The 17,206-nt window shown below is 35.2% G+C and overlaps 1 long non-coding RNA gene and 1 pseudogene across 1 annotated transcript; both read right to left on the minus strand.

The window, feature by feature from the left end:
• Positions 1–442: 442 nt before the first annotated feature.
• Positions 443–2,544, minus strand: LOC145821232 (uncharacterized). The gene is made up of 2 exons (XR_014363262.1): positions 2,108–2,544; positions 443–882 (listed from the first exon to the last, which is right to left on the minus strand). It is a non-coding gene; the product is annotated as an uncharacterized LOC145821232 (long non-coding RNA).
• An 8,269-nt stretch (positions 2,545–10,813) lies between these two features.
• LOC114294270 (CBL-interacting serine/threonine-protein kinase 8-like) lies at positions 10,814–12,950 on the minus strand (annotated as a pseudogene).
• Positions 12,951–17,206: the final 4,256 nt, after the last annotated feature.

Here is a 17,206-nt window from a genome sequence, read left to right on the forward strand (position 1 = left end):
CCATAAATCATCATACTTTTCATGACATAATTTTGCATGCTGTAGAAGGTTATTGTTAATATATTTATGACATACTTTGTATGCCGTATATAATATTTTACGGCATTTTCTTGCATGTCATAAATCATCACACTTTTCACGACATAATTTTGTATGCCGTAGAAAGTCATTTTTAATATATTTATGACATATTTTGCATTCCGTATATAATCTTTTACGACATTCTCTTACATGCCATAAATCATTACACTTTTCACGGCATAATTTTGCATGCCGTAGAAAGTTATTTTTAATATAATATATATATATATATATACAGGAATATAACATTGCCTAACAGTATGTAGACAGTAGCTTATAAAATGCAATCTGTTAACAAACCAAGCAAAAGTAACATCTATGAAGTAAGCAAAAAAATCTAATATCCATATACCAAACAACCTGCATACTAACTTTCATCCTCAACTTCTATCATATCAAGCTAATAACAACCTCAAGCATACAAATCAAAAAAAGTATTCAAATCATAAGATTCACTAATCTCTAAATACAACTTTAAACATTCAAAAAGTATAACTACAAATTGTAAATCAATTAGTCTAATATTTAGTCCAAAAGAATGAATTGACTAGGCCATGCAACTGTACTTCCTATTGCATCTTGAAGATCATACATTTCATGAGTAGAACGAAACAACGACACGTTGACTGTTACGTGGTTCACCCATACTTTCCAACATAAAGGTCCAAGAGTCACATGATGCACCTTTGACTTGGGATCCCTTGATGCAATTTGGCCTTCTGCAACCACCAAGTTCGTCCCCTCCCAATGTGACAACTTGCATTTGACATTCTCTAAACTTGACACACCATTACTTTGATCCTATAAAAATTAAGAGTATATAAGCATACTGCATAACATTCATTCCATTTACCAAGTATTAGTTCAACAAAGGAAATGAAAGTATGAATCATAAGAATCAGATTTTATGAAAAAACGGAATAAAACAACGGGACAAGACAGCTGGCCGATATAAAATTTAAAAAATCACAAATTTCAAACCAAACATCAATACATACAACTTTACAAGCCAAACAATAAATCTTTACAAGCCAAACAATAGATTCTTGATAATATTGATTTCAAAGACCGCACGATATTCACCTTGCAAGTATATTCACTCATATTAACTTCAAAGAAAATAGCTAGTGAAATTATATAGAAAGGAAAAAATAAAAAGAACGACAAGTAAAGGAGAACTAGTCAAGTCCAAAAAGCATTCGGTTATATGAAAATCAAATGTTCCTATTTCTCATTAATCATGCAACACTTCCACACCCTCACAATCCATCCTCACGTAGTGCTCATCTTCATCATTAGTATTTGCACCAAATCTAAATGCATCTAAAGGTGCAGATGGTGTAATAGACCATTATATTAATTACTCATTCATTCCGATTACATCATAACAAGCCTTCTCGACAACCTGGTTGTTAGAGCTAGCTGAAACATATCTCTATGATGAAGTCATCTTAAATTCTAGGGAAATTTTGGGTGTGTATATATGCACCTTGGGATATACTCTTTTTTTTTTTTTTATATTGATTATGACTTATTATGATATCAATTATGATTTATTGTAATTTTAATTATGATATTATTTTAATTATAACTCAAGAAATTTTTAATTATATATTAAGTACGTGTGGTTATAATTCATTTTTTTTTTTTTTTTTATAGTTATTAACTCATATATTATAAAATTATGACATTAAGAGTAATCAAAACCATAAATTATATATGTAGACACATCACTGACAACCGCTCTCAATTTAGATGAGGGTCAAATCAAACATTCCTTAATATCTTGTACTAAGAGAAATCTACATTGGGCACCTCTAAAATAAATAAATAAAAAGTTAATGGTGACAAATTCAATTCAAATCTATAAATTTGTTCAATTATATTCATTTAAATTTTATATTAACCTGTCTAAATCTATAAATTTATTTGGACTTCCAAGCTTGCGTATGAATGAAATTTATTTGAGACAAAAATAGAATTTTCCTAACAATGCAAGCTTGCATATTCAAAGATTAGAAATTACCTTCACAAAGAGCAAGCTTAAACTTCTTTCCCTAGCAATGTTCGAAAGCAAAAAGCTCTTATGTATCAATCTCTACTAGAAGGATATCAATGGCCTGATGATTTGTCTGAAAAATTCAATTCTCCATAAAATCAAAATGGGAAAAAACAGAAACCTTAATATTCAACAGAAAATAATCACAAAAATTTAAACAGAAACCTTAAAATAGAACTGGATTAGTTTCCACCTCACTAGATGAACTATATGAACTTCATGAATCTATGATTGTTAAGTAGAGAGGCAGATCAAATAAGCTACCTAGTACTAGAGAATCATCTCACATAAAACATATATTTTGCAACTAAAAAATGGGGAAGACAATAATATAAATTTTGTAATTAATTAAGCTACTTAGTACTGATTGTATACATTAAAAATGTTTCCTGTTTTTAAGAAAGATTATCATAAAAAAGCACAAAACTAGTGAAATAAGATGCATAGTTTTTCCACTATTAACCTAAATTTGGTACACAGAGCATAATGCCACCAATAAAGTTTGTGTTAACATTTTGGTTATTAATCAAAATTTAATTTGTAACCATATTTAATTTACATGTAATGTAATAGTTCAAAGATATACAATAATAATTATTAATTCTATTACAGTTTTTTTTCAATATTTATTCATGCATTGCATGGGTTCAAGGCTAGTTATACATTACGTCCCTTGCCTCCAGTAACACATCGAGGAATAATACAAATACAACAAGCAGAAAGAGAAAAAGATAAAGAAAATGGAATTTATGAATCAGGAAGGACTCAATTGCCAGTCAATTTCTAGGTGACTACAATTGATTGAATCTTTGACTCTATTTAGAGCTACTTGCCTGTGATGCAACAGAAGAAGCTGTTTACCCGTCTTGTCATTTTTCCTTTTCCGGAGCTGTTTCCACGAAAATCTTTTCCATTTTGATTCAAACTCACATGCTGCAATAAGTTATAGGGAAGAGAGCTATAAGTTGCCTCATCCACTAAGCAACAGCATATGAACGAAAAAATATATTACGTAAAATAAAATCTCAAAAAAAACAACATTAATCAGTGACTGTCTTATATTCAAATAGCGAAGTGCATACATTTCATCAGCAAGAGATGATGAAAAGAAACAAAATAGGTGCTTAAACAGTAGCTTACAACAAGAGAAAAATATGTCATAAGCAAACTAACAAAGGTGGAACAGACAGCAAATATATTGAGAGTAATATAGATAAATATGATTGTCAGTAGCTCAAAACTCTCAGAACAGTTAGCTGACGATATTCAGCTATCATAATTTCATGAATAAGTTGACCATGAAAACATTAGTTTGCTTTTAATAAAAAAAATCAATGGCTTTATTCAAATTTTCTTGAGTCACTATTTCATTGTTCATATTATCATGACTGGTCAAGGGTATGAAATTTTGTAATTGCTAACAGAAGTGTTCTCAAAATGATTAGTGAAAACATATGGTGAGTGGCTATCATAGAATATATCAATGACCTCGATGACCATCAAAATATAAGTTTGTTGAGAAAAAGCCAATTGCTTTATTCAAATTATCTGGACTCACTCTTTCACTATGTCAAGACACTAGTCAATTGTATGAGCTCCTTAAGTGCAAACAGAGATTTTGGTTCCTGTTTGTGCAAAATTTACAAAGCTTTCAAGCTAGGAGGATGAGGTAGTTCAACAACTATTAGTACTTCAAGTCCCTACGGATTGATTCTATCCCATTCCCACCTAGTTCTTCAACATATTGTTTCCATCATCCTCACCATGAACTCAACAACTTCCGTCAAGTTCTGTAGATTTTCATCAGATAATTTTTTTGTGAACCTCTGTAAAATTCTTGGAATTTCAGGACTAGTCCTCTACTTAGCAGAATTTCAGGAATTTCATCAGATAATGAACTAACCAGACCGAAAGGCAAATCAAGAGGTTGCCGTGACTTGGACGCAACCGACAACGCCAAATGGGTACAGATAGAGAGAGAGCAACAAATTGAAGCTTTAAATTACAATTACATTGAAGTAAACGACATACCTGAGATTAGATAGGTGAGATTTTTCAGTATTTAGTTCAGAAACAAAATAAAGTAGAAAATATAAGAGAAAATGGGGTTCAAATGTAAAATGCTCATCATCAAACAAAAAAGTAATAAAAAAATGGGGGGAAAAAAAACGAGCAATGCGAAAATTGGTAGAAAACAGAACCTTTTGATCATGACAAGACAAAACTATCATGGTTCATATGCTTCACTCAACCAACACTGAATCAAATGCTTTATGCATTCTAATAAAGCCATCGATTGCGAGATATCAAAACAAAGAGCTTCGAAGACTGACGATTATTGAATCAGATAAAATAAATTTCTCATACGGACTAAAAGAGATATCTATGAATCCTAAAATTGGGAGATTGATGCAATTTTAAATCAAGAAAAGACACAGTAAGCAACAGTGAGAGAATAAAGAGCAAAGAAGTTGTGATTTCGCCACAAATCACTAATAAGTGTAGCAAATTTTCAGAAAAACCGCAATAAAATCTATCAAAACAAAAAACAGAATATGAAAATCGCCTTACATCTTGGAATTGATAGCCAAAATCGAAGAATGAGAGAGAGAGAGAGAGAGAGAGAGAGAGAGAGAGAGACGGTAGTGCAGTAGACGATGGTGCTCGTTTCCCTCGCCGGTGCAGATGGTGGAGGCGGTCACTACAACAAAAATAGTCTTTAGAGACGACAACTAATGACGAAAATAAATTTTGTCACAAAATACGTATCTTTTAGTGACGAAAATAATATTTCGTCTCCAAATGTACAACTTTTAGAGACAAAAATAAAATTTTGTCACCAATCTAAATACATAATAAAAAAATTAGGTGACGAAATTATTTTTCGTCATTATTTATATTTTTTTGTCACTGAAGATTTTCCCGCTGTTTTTCGGAGGGTATCAAAATTTTGAGACTTTTGGTGACGAAACAATTGGTCACCAATTATAAAATTATTAATGACGAATATATTTTTGTCACCAATAATTTTTAATATTTTAATATCATTTAGTAACAAAACTATTTTTGTGGCCAATATTTTTATCTTTGGTGAAGAAATAATTTTGTCACCAATAAATGATTTAGTTGCTAAATATTTTAGAGGGAAATGAAAATATATTGGCGTCTATGGAAGCAGATCTAAAAAAAAAAACTACTGTTATGCTTGGTTGTACACACAGACCTCACACACACACACACACAGACACACACAATAATTTCTTCATCAAACCTAATTTCACTCACACACACACCTTATACTCATTCACGGGATTGAGTTTCCTCACTGCCGCTGCTAACATTTCATCGATTCACACACATCGCCGGTGTGTCGATCGGCTCACCGCCGACAGCCTTTCACTATAAAATTGATTTGATCACATAACTATTGATATCCGATCAATGTGATATTTTATAGGTTAGTAGAACATTTCTTCTTCAACTAGGGTAGAATAAAAAACTACTTTTGACATTTAGGCACAAGGTCCCGGGAAAATAGTGAAATATGCATCTAAAGGCCCGAAAAACATCACAAACACCTTGAGATTATCAGAAACTATCATGAACACTTTGGGAGGGATGAACATAAGTTGTGAAAACTTACAGAATAATCATAGGACTCTCGGTTGGAAAACATATAGACTTGAAAATAGGCCGTTAGGGAGTAAAATCTTGAACTAGTCGTTAAAAGGCCGAGAAATATCATGAACACCTTGGGAGGAACTAATGTAAGTTGTAAAAATTTACGGAACAAGCATGGTAAAATTTGGTTTAAAATTTACTTTGAAATTTTTATTTTTTCTCTTCTAGGTTGCATATTAACATATTTAGTGAATGGTTACCTTAACCTTTTGTTGTTGTCATTTTTTTTTTTTTTTTTTAAATGGCAGATTGGAGATGAACGAATTTGGTAACCTGCATAGCAAGAGTTTTTTTGTTGATATTACCAGACACATCCATTACAGTGTAGTTGTACTTTTTGTTGATATTACCAAACATGTATTTTGACTATGTTGTTGTGGGTTATGATTATATTGTGATGGATCTTATCTTTTTGTTGATATTTTATTGAATAGATTAAAAGAACAGGTTTTTGTTGATATTACCAAATGAACAGGTTTTTGTAATGATTTGTAATGGATATTATATTCAGCAGGTTATTAAAATGCCCAAGTTATTTTGATTGTGTTGTAGTTTTTGATTTTATTAGAATAGATGTTATAGTTTGGATGTTATATATTAATTTCTTGATACTATGAGACATGTATTTTACTTGGGTTGTTTTATGATAATGAACAGTTTAATTTTATATTGATTTGTATTAGATATTTCATTTAATAGATTATTAAAATGTACAGGTGTTGTTTATTGAAAAAGATATATAAATTGCAAATATAACCCTCCCCCCCCCACCCAATTTTTAAAATTTATTTATTATTGGCGACAAAAAAAAAATGACACTAAAACTTTCTAATCCCAACAAATAATTTTGTCACACATTCACTATTTCATTACTAAATTAAAATATTTGTTGACAAAAGTTTTCGTCACTGAAGGGCCTTTTTTTTCATCTTTTGGTGAAGATATTTCGACACTAAAAATTCTATTGCTATTTTTAATGACGAAATATTTTGTCACCCAAAACAAATATAATAAAATTTTAATTAATTTTAGTGACGAAATGGACGTTATAGGTGACAAAATATTTAACATTTAGTGACGAAATATTTCGTCACCAAATATCAATAATAGGTGACAAAATAAATTTTCGTCATCAGGTACTTTTAGTGACGACGAATTGATGACGAACGTGGTGACGAAATTATTTCGTCACAGATCAATTTGGTGACGAAAATTTCACTATTGGAGACGAAGTGATTTTGTCATTAAAAAACCATTTTGTTGTAGTGGGTGGAGCTTCGAAATCTCAAAATCGAAATTGCCAATCGCTCTGAGATTGGATCTAAGATGAATCACCAATCGCTCTGAGATTAGATCAAACGGGGCTGACGAAGGTTGATTCGATCGGTTGAGAGAGATTAGGGTTTAGAGAGGGTTGCGAGAGAGAGACATTGAGATCCAGAGAGTGAGTGAGAGAGTAAAGAGGCAATGTTTTTCAATTTAATTGAGTAAGTTTTTAAATTTTTAAATAAATTTTTTTTTACTTTTTAAATTCAAATAATTTACATATACTTTAAATTATAAATTATTTGAATAAACCAACACTTGTTACTCTTCAGCCGAAGTAAGTGCAAGGCTGAAGAGTGGTTGGCTGGTAAGCATAGTTTAAACAAGTAAAACCGAAATAACAGTCGGAATTATAGAAAGACATTTCAAGTGTAAACATACACGTCAACCGAAGTAAGAGTTCAAACAAGTTTTCATTTCATTAAAAGACAAATCAGGAACAGAGGAGGGGCCGCAGCCCGGTTACAAAGAAAAAAGGCAACAAAAAGAGAAAAAGTACAGAGTCAAGAGAAAAGATCTTCAATTTCGGCATCAAATGCGGCATCAGCATCAGCAGGAACACCGGTTTCAGGCCGAAGCTCCGTATTGGCAACAAAGGCGGTTTCGGACGGAACCACGGCTTCAGCTGGTTGTTCAATTGTTAAATCCTCCACCATGGGCTCCGACCGAACCACCTCATCGTTGTTGACAACCGGAGTAGCCTCAGAGGCAGAATCTTCATCAGAATCTGAGCCTTCAAGGAACTCCTGTTGCTTGGCATTCGCATACTCCAAGAGGGAGTTCGGTATGAAGTAGGCTGGAGGGATGAAAATCTCGGTCTGAGGATCATGACCGAGCTGCTCAACGGCCCCCCTCCAGCCGCACTTAAAGAACAGATCTTTGGCGGCCTCACATTGCTTGGCATAAGCATCTTCTGCCTTCTGGTAACCTTGCTTATACCTCTCCTTTTCGGCTTCCTCCGCGCTCTTTTTTAGTTGAGATATTTCGGTGTCTTTTCTCTTCTCGAGCTTCACCAACTCCCGCAGATATTTGTCCTTCATAGCGATGGCCGCTTTCTGCCTCTCCGCTTCAGCCGAGCTAACCAGATCGGCAAGTCGACCGTTCTCTGCTTGTAGCTCGGTCATTTTCTTTTCGGCCTCCTCTAGTTCGGCCGCCTTTGCCTCGGCTTCCGCCATTGCTTGCCTTGTGGTTTTTCTTAGTTCTTGGACTTTCTTGTATGTAATATTGTTCTTTTGTAAGGCCTGGCAAAACAAAGATTTCCTTTGAGCCGAAGTGAAAGTTGGAAAAATTAGGCAGAAGAAGCGGACAGAGTTACTTACCAAGATCATGGACTTCGATGTGGACCGGATTGACTTCATTTCGGTGTTTAATTGCTTTAAGTGGTGCTCCATGTCCTTGGGGAGGCACACACTTTTGGCCAGGTTAAAGGCCAATTGGTGATCTTTTTCAGCCACAACCGAGTCAGTAGCTTTGATGTCTCGGTCGTTGAAGGTCAGCGGCGGAGCCCATTTCGGAGATTCAGCTCTGTCAGTTTGCTCCGGTTGGAGGGCTGGTTGAGGACTTTGGGGGATAGATTCAACCTCATCGACAAGTTGCTGTTCGGTCGATGTAGACCGGGCGCGTTTGGAAGGGCGAGATGAAGAAGGCCGTTGAGAAGGGAGGGCCACAACGGCAGGCTGCGCCTCAATAGTTGGTGGTACTTAGGCCCTGGTTGTTGCGGTCAGAAGGGCCCTAACTCTGCTTTTCTTCGCCATCTCTTCTTCAGTAGTTAATGGGACAAGTCATATTTCGGGTAGGGTTGGGTCCGGTTCTGGTGCTTCCTCAAGAAGTAATTCGGTTACTCTTGCTTTTCGGCGACCGCTATACCGGTAGGTCGGCTCAAAGTTTAGATGCTTAGCCCAACTCCTTTCTTGACACCGTAGTGCGGCTCGCAAAATCGCAAGGTTGGGATAGCTATATAGGGAACGGAGGTGGGCGAAATCTGCAAAAGGAGAACTGTTAGTTCGGTTAATTGACTAAAAAAACCGAAATAAAATACAAGGAAGAAGACCGAAGTCATATTACCGGGCTCCCCCTTTTTCCAATTTATAGGCCGACCAGGAATTTGGGCTTGAAAATCCTCAAAGTTCCCAAAGACCCAGAAAAAATCATTATCATTAAGGTCTTTGTCCGGTGTGTGTTTAACTATCTTCTCTCGGCGGCGGCGAATCCTAAGGTAATAGACCCACCCAGCATCTTTTGAGCCGATGGAGTATTGGTGGAAAATTTCGGCCAGACCAAGGTTTAGTCCGGTTTGGTGTGAATGTGAAGGCCAATACGTGCTTCCTTCAGTGTATGATCTTTCGGATCTCATCCTCTCAGACCTGGAGTGACGAGTCCTGGAAGATAAGGAATGAGTGTCGCCTGTCCTGAGGCTTCTACTCTCTCCTTGGGAGGGTGCAGTATTCCTACTACGATTCTCTGAGTGGCGAGGGGGCGTCTTGTGCTTGCGCCCCTCTCCTGTCGCCACATCTTCAGTCTTCATCTGGCGTTTTAGTGCTTCCATGTCCGCCGCCATCTTCCGAATTAGTTCATCTTGTTCCTTCACGCGATCTTCCAGGGCTTGAGGATCAATCCTCCTCCTTTGCTTGTCAGGACTTTGAGAGTGACGAGGACTGCTATTCCGCCTTCCCCTGCCACTCCTCCTGGAGTTATGTTGTTGGGGTTCCAGATCTGCCATAGGAGGGACAGGGGGTAATCCTTCTCGCCTTGCGCCCCCGTCTGGAGTTAGCCCGTCGACGGCGGACTGTGGTAGTTCTTCAATGTGTGCCATTGATTTGAGAAAAAGGAGAAGCTTAGTCAAGAGGTTTTTGTTCTTGTCTGTTTTTCCCACAGATGGCGCCAATTGTACGGGGAGGAAATAATTCTCCTCGTATAATCCTGTTGACCAAGTCCACGCCCCTCCGTACGACGTCACTTTGTCACCTGAAAACACAAACGTGAGCTAGCCGGCGGGTGTGTGCCGGAAACCTCTCCGATGCCTAAGTCAGAAAACTTGACAAATAGATAAAGCTCTATGTTCTCAGAAAGAATTGTTCAATTACCTCCTCCAAGGTGATGTTTGTGAGCTTTTATAAGTTTCCCGTGGCACAATCCTAGTAGGACTTGTATTTCTCCATGCAGAGTCCTCTTAGGATTCATACTCCTAAGGATAATGCTTATCCTTTTACACCCTCCCCCACTGCTTAAACCAAGTGGGATGGTTTTCTCCATGGCCGAATCACCATTTGACCGAAGTAACACTGGCTATGCTGAGCCACAGAGAAGACCGAACTATCCTTAGCTCGGTTTTCTCTTCCAACTCCTTATCTCGGCTTTCCCCCGTTCAACCATGATACGTTTAGACCAAGCTTCTGAGTAGCAAGCTCTGGCCGATCTAACCACAATACACCGCGACCGGATTAACTCCGAGACCGGACTAACTCTAGTTACCTCCAGACCGGAGTAGCTTTATACCACCTAGGGCCGAAGCAATTACACCTCTCCTAAACCGGAGTAACCATACCTCTCCTGGGCCGGAGTAACTATGCTTCTTCTGGACCGGAATATCATTGCGGCCTTTTACTGAGTCCTTCACACTTTGGGCCATAAAGTCCATCTCACAGCTCGGTCCAATTTCTCTAAAAATTACCCTCTCAGCTGTTATTAACAAAACATTAATGGCTTGCAAAAAAAAAAATGCCGTAGAATGTACTAACTACGACATGCATTTAATGCATGTCGTAAATATGATGCCGTGAATAGTTAGTTTTGTTGTAGTGCCTTAATATATTTAGTTGTGTGAAATAATAAACAGCAGCAGCAGCACTCTCTCTTTTCTTCCACTCATTCTTTTCTTTTTTTTATGCAAACCTAACAAAACTGGAACAAATGGAGCAACTGACCTTGACGTATTCACCAGCATCTCCCGATGCTTTTTGAATATCAATCATGAAGAATGTAGGTGCAACTTGAAATACCTATTTAAAAAATGAATTAGAAACTATAAAATGTTAGGAAAAAAATGATTACAGAGGTTCGAGGGTGAGAACGTACTTCGAGAATGACTAAAAAATGTGAAGTTTTGTTTGCTAAAAGGCCCTCCACCCTCATCTTAAAAAAAAAAAGAAAAAAAAGAAAGGAGCTTCCGTTCAATATTTTCAAGACTACTTTGGCGAGATTGCCACCCATGGAATGAACCGGAAATAAGACCAAATAAAATATAGCCTGGACTCCTCCAAATGTTAATTAGACAGTGAATCAAATCCTCAAGGCATCAAAATAAGAGGCAATTAGCATGAAATTGGTCAAGTTTACCAAAGTTCTTAACAAGATTACCGTACGAAACTCCCAAGTGGTCTACCTTGTAATTACGAATGTGTGTCTTAAAACCTATCAATTGTGCAACAACTTCCATGCTAAACAAATCCACTTTTGCTGGTTTCTGGGGAAACAAAGCGTGCTTGATGCTGCATAGAGTCCTGCTAAGAAGGGCAAGAAATTCAAACATATGAACTAATTGTGTAGCTATATAATATGAAATCATAAAGGAATACAGGATGACATTGAAAATTGGGCTCAAGAGTGTTTAACGTGACAAAAGTGAGATGAGACGGCAACACACTCCTAATGGCAGTACCAAGAGTAGGCAAGTTAGAAAAATATTGGCAGCTGACAGCAAGTGGAACATTAGATGTGGAAAACAACAAACCACAAGTGTGGTCATGAATGAAATGAAAAGGTGAGACTGCTTGGTAATCAAATACAAATGACTCAAGCGGAATTAACAAACTCATAACTCATACCCGTCGACGGTCAAAAAGTGCTGAAAGGTTTAAGCCTTGAGAAAGAATAATTAGGTCGAAGGCATTAAGAGCCAGAGGGCGCACATCCTCATTCCTGCATGGCTCATCATCCAGTTCTTCCTACAAAAAAAACCCATGAATGCATGGCAAATGTTAGGCAAACCCATAGTAAATACCAGCAACTTCCGACAAAAAACCTGCCACACAGGTGTCCTCTTTATTTTTTATGAGAAGGCATAAAATCACTAGCCTAAAATAATTTGGCATCTAGATTATATAAAACAATATGACATGTGTAAAGGGAGAAAGATCCATAGTGATGGTGTAAACATGAGATAATTGTTCACTATAGTACTTGGACTTCTAAAAGCCATCTGTATGCATGCAAACAGGTATATCAATATTTTAAATTTTGGTGCATTTATAATGGTCAAATTTGTATATATATATATATATTATCTCATATGTGCTGATGCACATTTATCAATAAATGAAAACTTGGTCTGTATTGCAAAGCAAAAAGTGAGCGTTGTGAAGGGTTGTGGGTGGCCATTGAAGTTGTTGTACTGTGAGAGAATTCTATGTAGACAACCACATCCTACAGATTGTTCAGAAGTATTGAAGTTGATAGACAACCCACTATCTTTCAAGTTTTAAAACATTACACTGAACAGAGAAGACCTAGATTGGAGAATGTTTAACACCTAATTAACCAATTTGTGGATTCAGGGCAGAAGCAACCTAGAGAAGGAAGATTCATTAATAGGAGCAAATTACTGCTGGCACTAATTTTTCCTTAAAGCACAAATTATGGAACCCTTTCTATTATTTAGTAGAATTCCAAATGATATGCAAGGGAAGCAGAAATTAAAAGTAACACGAACCTGAGGACCATCAAAAACTGCATTAACGTCATCCAGGTTAACATCTTTATATTCAATAAGTTTGACAGGAACATAACCCCTTAGTGACAACCGCATTCAAAGGAACTATGTTTGAGTCATTATATTCTACAATAACCAACATGAGTAATCTTTACCACATCATACATATTAAGTAATATAATGTGTTTGTTTGCATAGTTATATTGCATTTCGATTTTCAATAGTATTCGAAAGGCACACAAATCATGTTGGCATCAGATACCAACAGTGTTTTAAAAGACTCTAGGCACACCAAGGCGATAGAGTCTCCTATAATCTAAGCGTGAGGTGCAAGGCAAGGCATGAGGCGCGTGCCTCACCAAAGCGAAGCGCAAGTAGTAGAAGAAAAGCAAAATTACAAAATAGTCAAACTTTTTAACATAACAAATATATATAGAATTTCAAAAATCATAATCATTTCCGATAATCTTTAAACATAACATTCGATCTTCTAAAAACTAGAAACACAATATCCAACAAAAGATATAAAGCATAACATTCAATCTTTTATCACCTTTTGCTCTCTTTTCACCATGTTTGATCATTTTATATTGAAGAGTTTTGAATTCCCGTGGGTATGCCCACAAAAAAAGCATTTAATCAATAGTTGAAGTAGACAGTAAAGCCCATAAAGCCCACACCTTGTGCCTAAAAAAAAAGCCCTTGCCTCAGCGCCTAAGTTGCGCCTTGCATATTGCGCCTCACCTTGACCTATTCGAAGCGCAAGGCTACGCCTCATTGCACCTCGCATGCGTGCCTTTTAAAACACTGGATACCAAGACCACAAATTTCATTTTTGTCATGCTTTATGTGATAATAGAGCAACCAGGGCACTATTTTCATTCTGAGTTTTCTGGGTTAAGGTTCTAGTTTAGAAAACAACTGAGGAATATTGCCTTAGTATTATTTTCTAGAACAAGACATTGTGTCCTGGAGATATAATTTCCAAGAGAACTTTTTGTATAATAGAGGGGAAAAGCATCCTGGATGTGCCTTGCCTTTGAGTGTTATACTTTTCTTATTTACTGAATCTGTTTTTTATTTTATATATAGTTTATTTATTTTTAAACAACAATTTTAAGATAGTAATTATGAATCCCACAAACGGTGATCAAGACACAGATTCATGAAGTTGAAAGGCTTGAACATTTTAATGGACTTAACTACAAACATTGGAGTATGAAGATCTTTTTCCAACTTATTGTTGCAAAGGTTGCTTTTGTGCTTTCGGTTGCCTACCCTCAAACAAAAGTGTCTCCTACAACTAATGGAATCAATGCTATTGATGGTACTAGTACATCCGGAGGAGCCTTGACAAAAACTTAGAAGAAATGGATAAATGATGATTACGTGTTCCGTTTTACCATTCTCAATGCAATGACAAATGCACTGTTCAAAGTCTTGCACAAGTATACAACAGGAACTCTGGCATGCGATACAACGCAGGTATGTTAATGAAGATGCCGGTAATCGGTCTTTCCTAATTTCAAAATATATTGATTTTAAAATGGATGATACTCGGTCTATTATAGATCAAGTTAATTATCTAAATGACATTGCTGTTGAATGTTGGAGAAACAATTTTAGAGACTTTTCAAGTTTCAACTATTGTTGGTAAACTTCCATCTATGTGGAAAGATTACCAAAGAATTTTAAAACAAAAGAAAAAATATATAAATTTGGATGAGTTGCTTCAACACATTCAGATAGAAAGTGAATCACGATTACGTGATAATCTTGAAAATCCGGGGAAGACTAAAAATGTTCATAATGTTGAAGAACGGCATCTACCTCTAATAAACAAGTTGTCAAGTTTATTCTTTTAAGAGGAAGAAAGGCAACTTCACTAAAAAGGAGTTTGTCAAAAAGAAAAGTTTTGATTCTTGTTTTGTGTGGTAAAAAGGGACATTATGCTAAAGATTGTCACCACCGCAAGGGACACAAAAATGAGACCAACATGATGAGCACTAATGAAGACATGATAACTATGCTTACTGAAATCAACATGGTCAACATGGAAGGTGGTTGGTGGATTGATTCCGATGCAACCTGTCATGCTACTCCCTATACGGATGCTTTTCATTCCTATAATGAAGTTAGTGGTGAAAAAGTTGTCTTCATGGGAAATTCTTCTACAAGTGCTATCTTGGGCAAAGGAGCGGTGAAACTTCCTCTCTCTTCCTGCAAAGTCCTTACTTTACAAGATGTGTATCACATCCCGGGACATAGGAAGAGTCTTTTGTCTGTTAAGAGGCTTGATGATCATGGTTTTAGAGTTGTATTTGATTCCCAAATAGTGATCATCTCTAAGAAGGGATCCTTTGTTAGGAAGGGTTATGCTAAAGACAATATGTATTCTATTAGACTTAATAAGGACGTTTCTATTTTTCCTTATATGCTTGAGTCACATGTTAATTCTGTTTGGTATTATAGATTAGGACATATTGGTAGCAATTCTATGACTCGCATGATTTCACATGGTCATGGTCCTAAAAATAGTTATGTTTTAACTGCACAAAATTTTGAATGTTGTGCCCAAGCAAAAATTGTTAAGAAACCTTTCAAATCTGTTAATAGATCTACTACTTTGTTAGAATTAATTCATAGTGATAATAAGGATATAATTACTAGAGGAGGAAAAAGATATTTCATAACTTTTATATATGATTTTTCTAAATTTACTTATGTTTATTTGTTAAGAACAAAATATGAAGCTTTTGAAAAATTTAAAACATTTAAGGCAGAAGTTGAAAATAAACTTGGAAAGAAAATTCAAAGAATTAGATCCGATAGGGGTGGTGAATATCGAGTTAATGATTATATTCAATTTTGTGAAACACATGGGATAGTTAGAGAAGAAATAGGCCCTCATTCTCTTCCACAAATGGTGTTGCGGAACGAAAAAATATAACCTTGTTAGAAATGGTTAGTGCTAATAGTTTTTGGGGTGAGGCATTATATACAACTTGTCATATTTCTAATGGAATCATACATAAAAATTAAATTAAATCTCATTATGAATTGTGGAAAAATCATAAACCAAATATTAATTATTTTAAGGTTTGGGGTTGCATTGCTTATGTTTTAGATGTTTCACATAAAAGGCCTAAGTTAGGTAGTAAAGCTATAAAATCTGTTTTTGTTGGATATTCTATGAATAATAAAGCTTCTAGATTTTTGAATTTAAATTCAAATGTTGTATTTGAAGCGACTCATGCAATTTATTATGAAAATTTGACTATTAAAGATGCTAATAATCATGAAATGGAAAAAGAATTGTTAATTGAGTTAGACAATACTAATTCCTTTTTAAATGATTCACTAGTTGATAATGGGTTGCCTAATGTTAGTGATAATAATAATGAAACTAAAATAGTAGATACATCTATTGAGTTAAGAAGAAGTAAGAGACAAAGAATTGAAAAAGATTTCGGTCCTAGAATGTTTACTTATTTATTACATCGTGATCAAGATCCTAAAACATTAATGAGGCTATGTCTTTGCATGATGCTAATTTATGGAAAATTGATGTGGATGATGAAATTAAATCTATTCATCATAACAACACTTGGACTTTAACTAATCTTCCTCCTAATACAAAACCAATAGGATGGGTGTTAAGAAAGAAACTTAAAACTGATGGGAGTATAGATAAATATAAGGCAAGATTAGTTGCTAAAGGATATAGTCAAAAAGAAGGAATAGATTTTTTTGAAATCTTCTCCTGTTTCTAAAATAACTTCCATAAGAATTATGTTTGCTATTTCTTCTATTTATAATCTTGAAGTACACCCAATGGACGTAAAAACTACTTTTCTTAATGGTACTCTTGAAGGAGAAATTTGTGTTAATCAACCCAAAGGTTATGTTATTAAAGGTAAAGAAAATTTAGTTTGTAACTTAAATAAGTTTTTGTATGGTCTTAAACAAACACCTAGACAATGGTATGAAAAATTTAAGACATAAATTAAGAATCTTGGTTTTAAAAGCTTTAAAGTAGAAAGTTGTGTTTTCTTTAAAGTAACAAAAAATTATAAAGTTCTTATAACTCTTTATGTTGATGACTTATTAATTTTTGTTTCTAATATGGCTTGTATAAATAAGACAAAGTTTTGTGGCACAAACTTTTGGCATTCAAGACTTGGGTCCTGTGAATGTTATTTTGGGTGTTAAAGTTATTAAAAAGAAATGGATTTGTTATTTTGGCATTCAAGACTTGGGTCCTGGCTTGTTATTTTGGGTGGCATTCAAGACTTGTATAAATGGATTTGTTTTGACTCAATCTCATTATATAGAAAAAGTGTTAAGGAAAT

This window comes from Camellia sinensis, chromosome 3, assembly GCF_055761805.1.
Source record: "Camellia sinensis isolate YWXY chromosome 3, ASM5576180v1, whole genome shotgun sequence".
NCBI classification, from domain to species: Eukaryota; Viridiplantae; Streptophyta; class Magnoliopsida; order Ericales; family Theaceae; genus Camellia; species Camellia sinensis.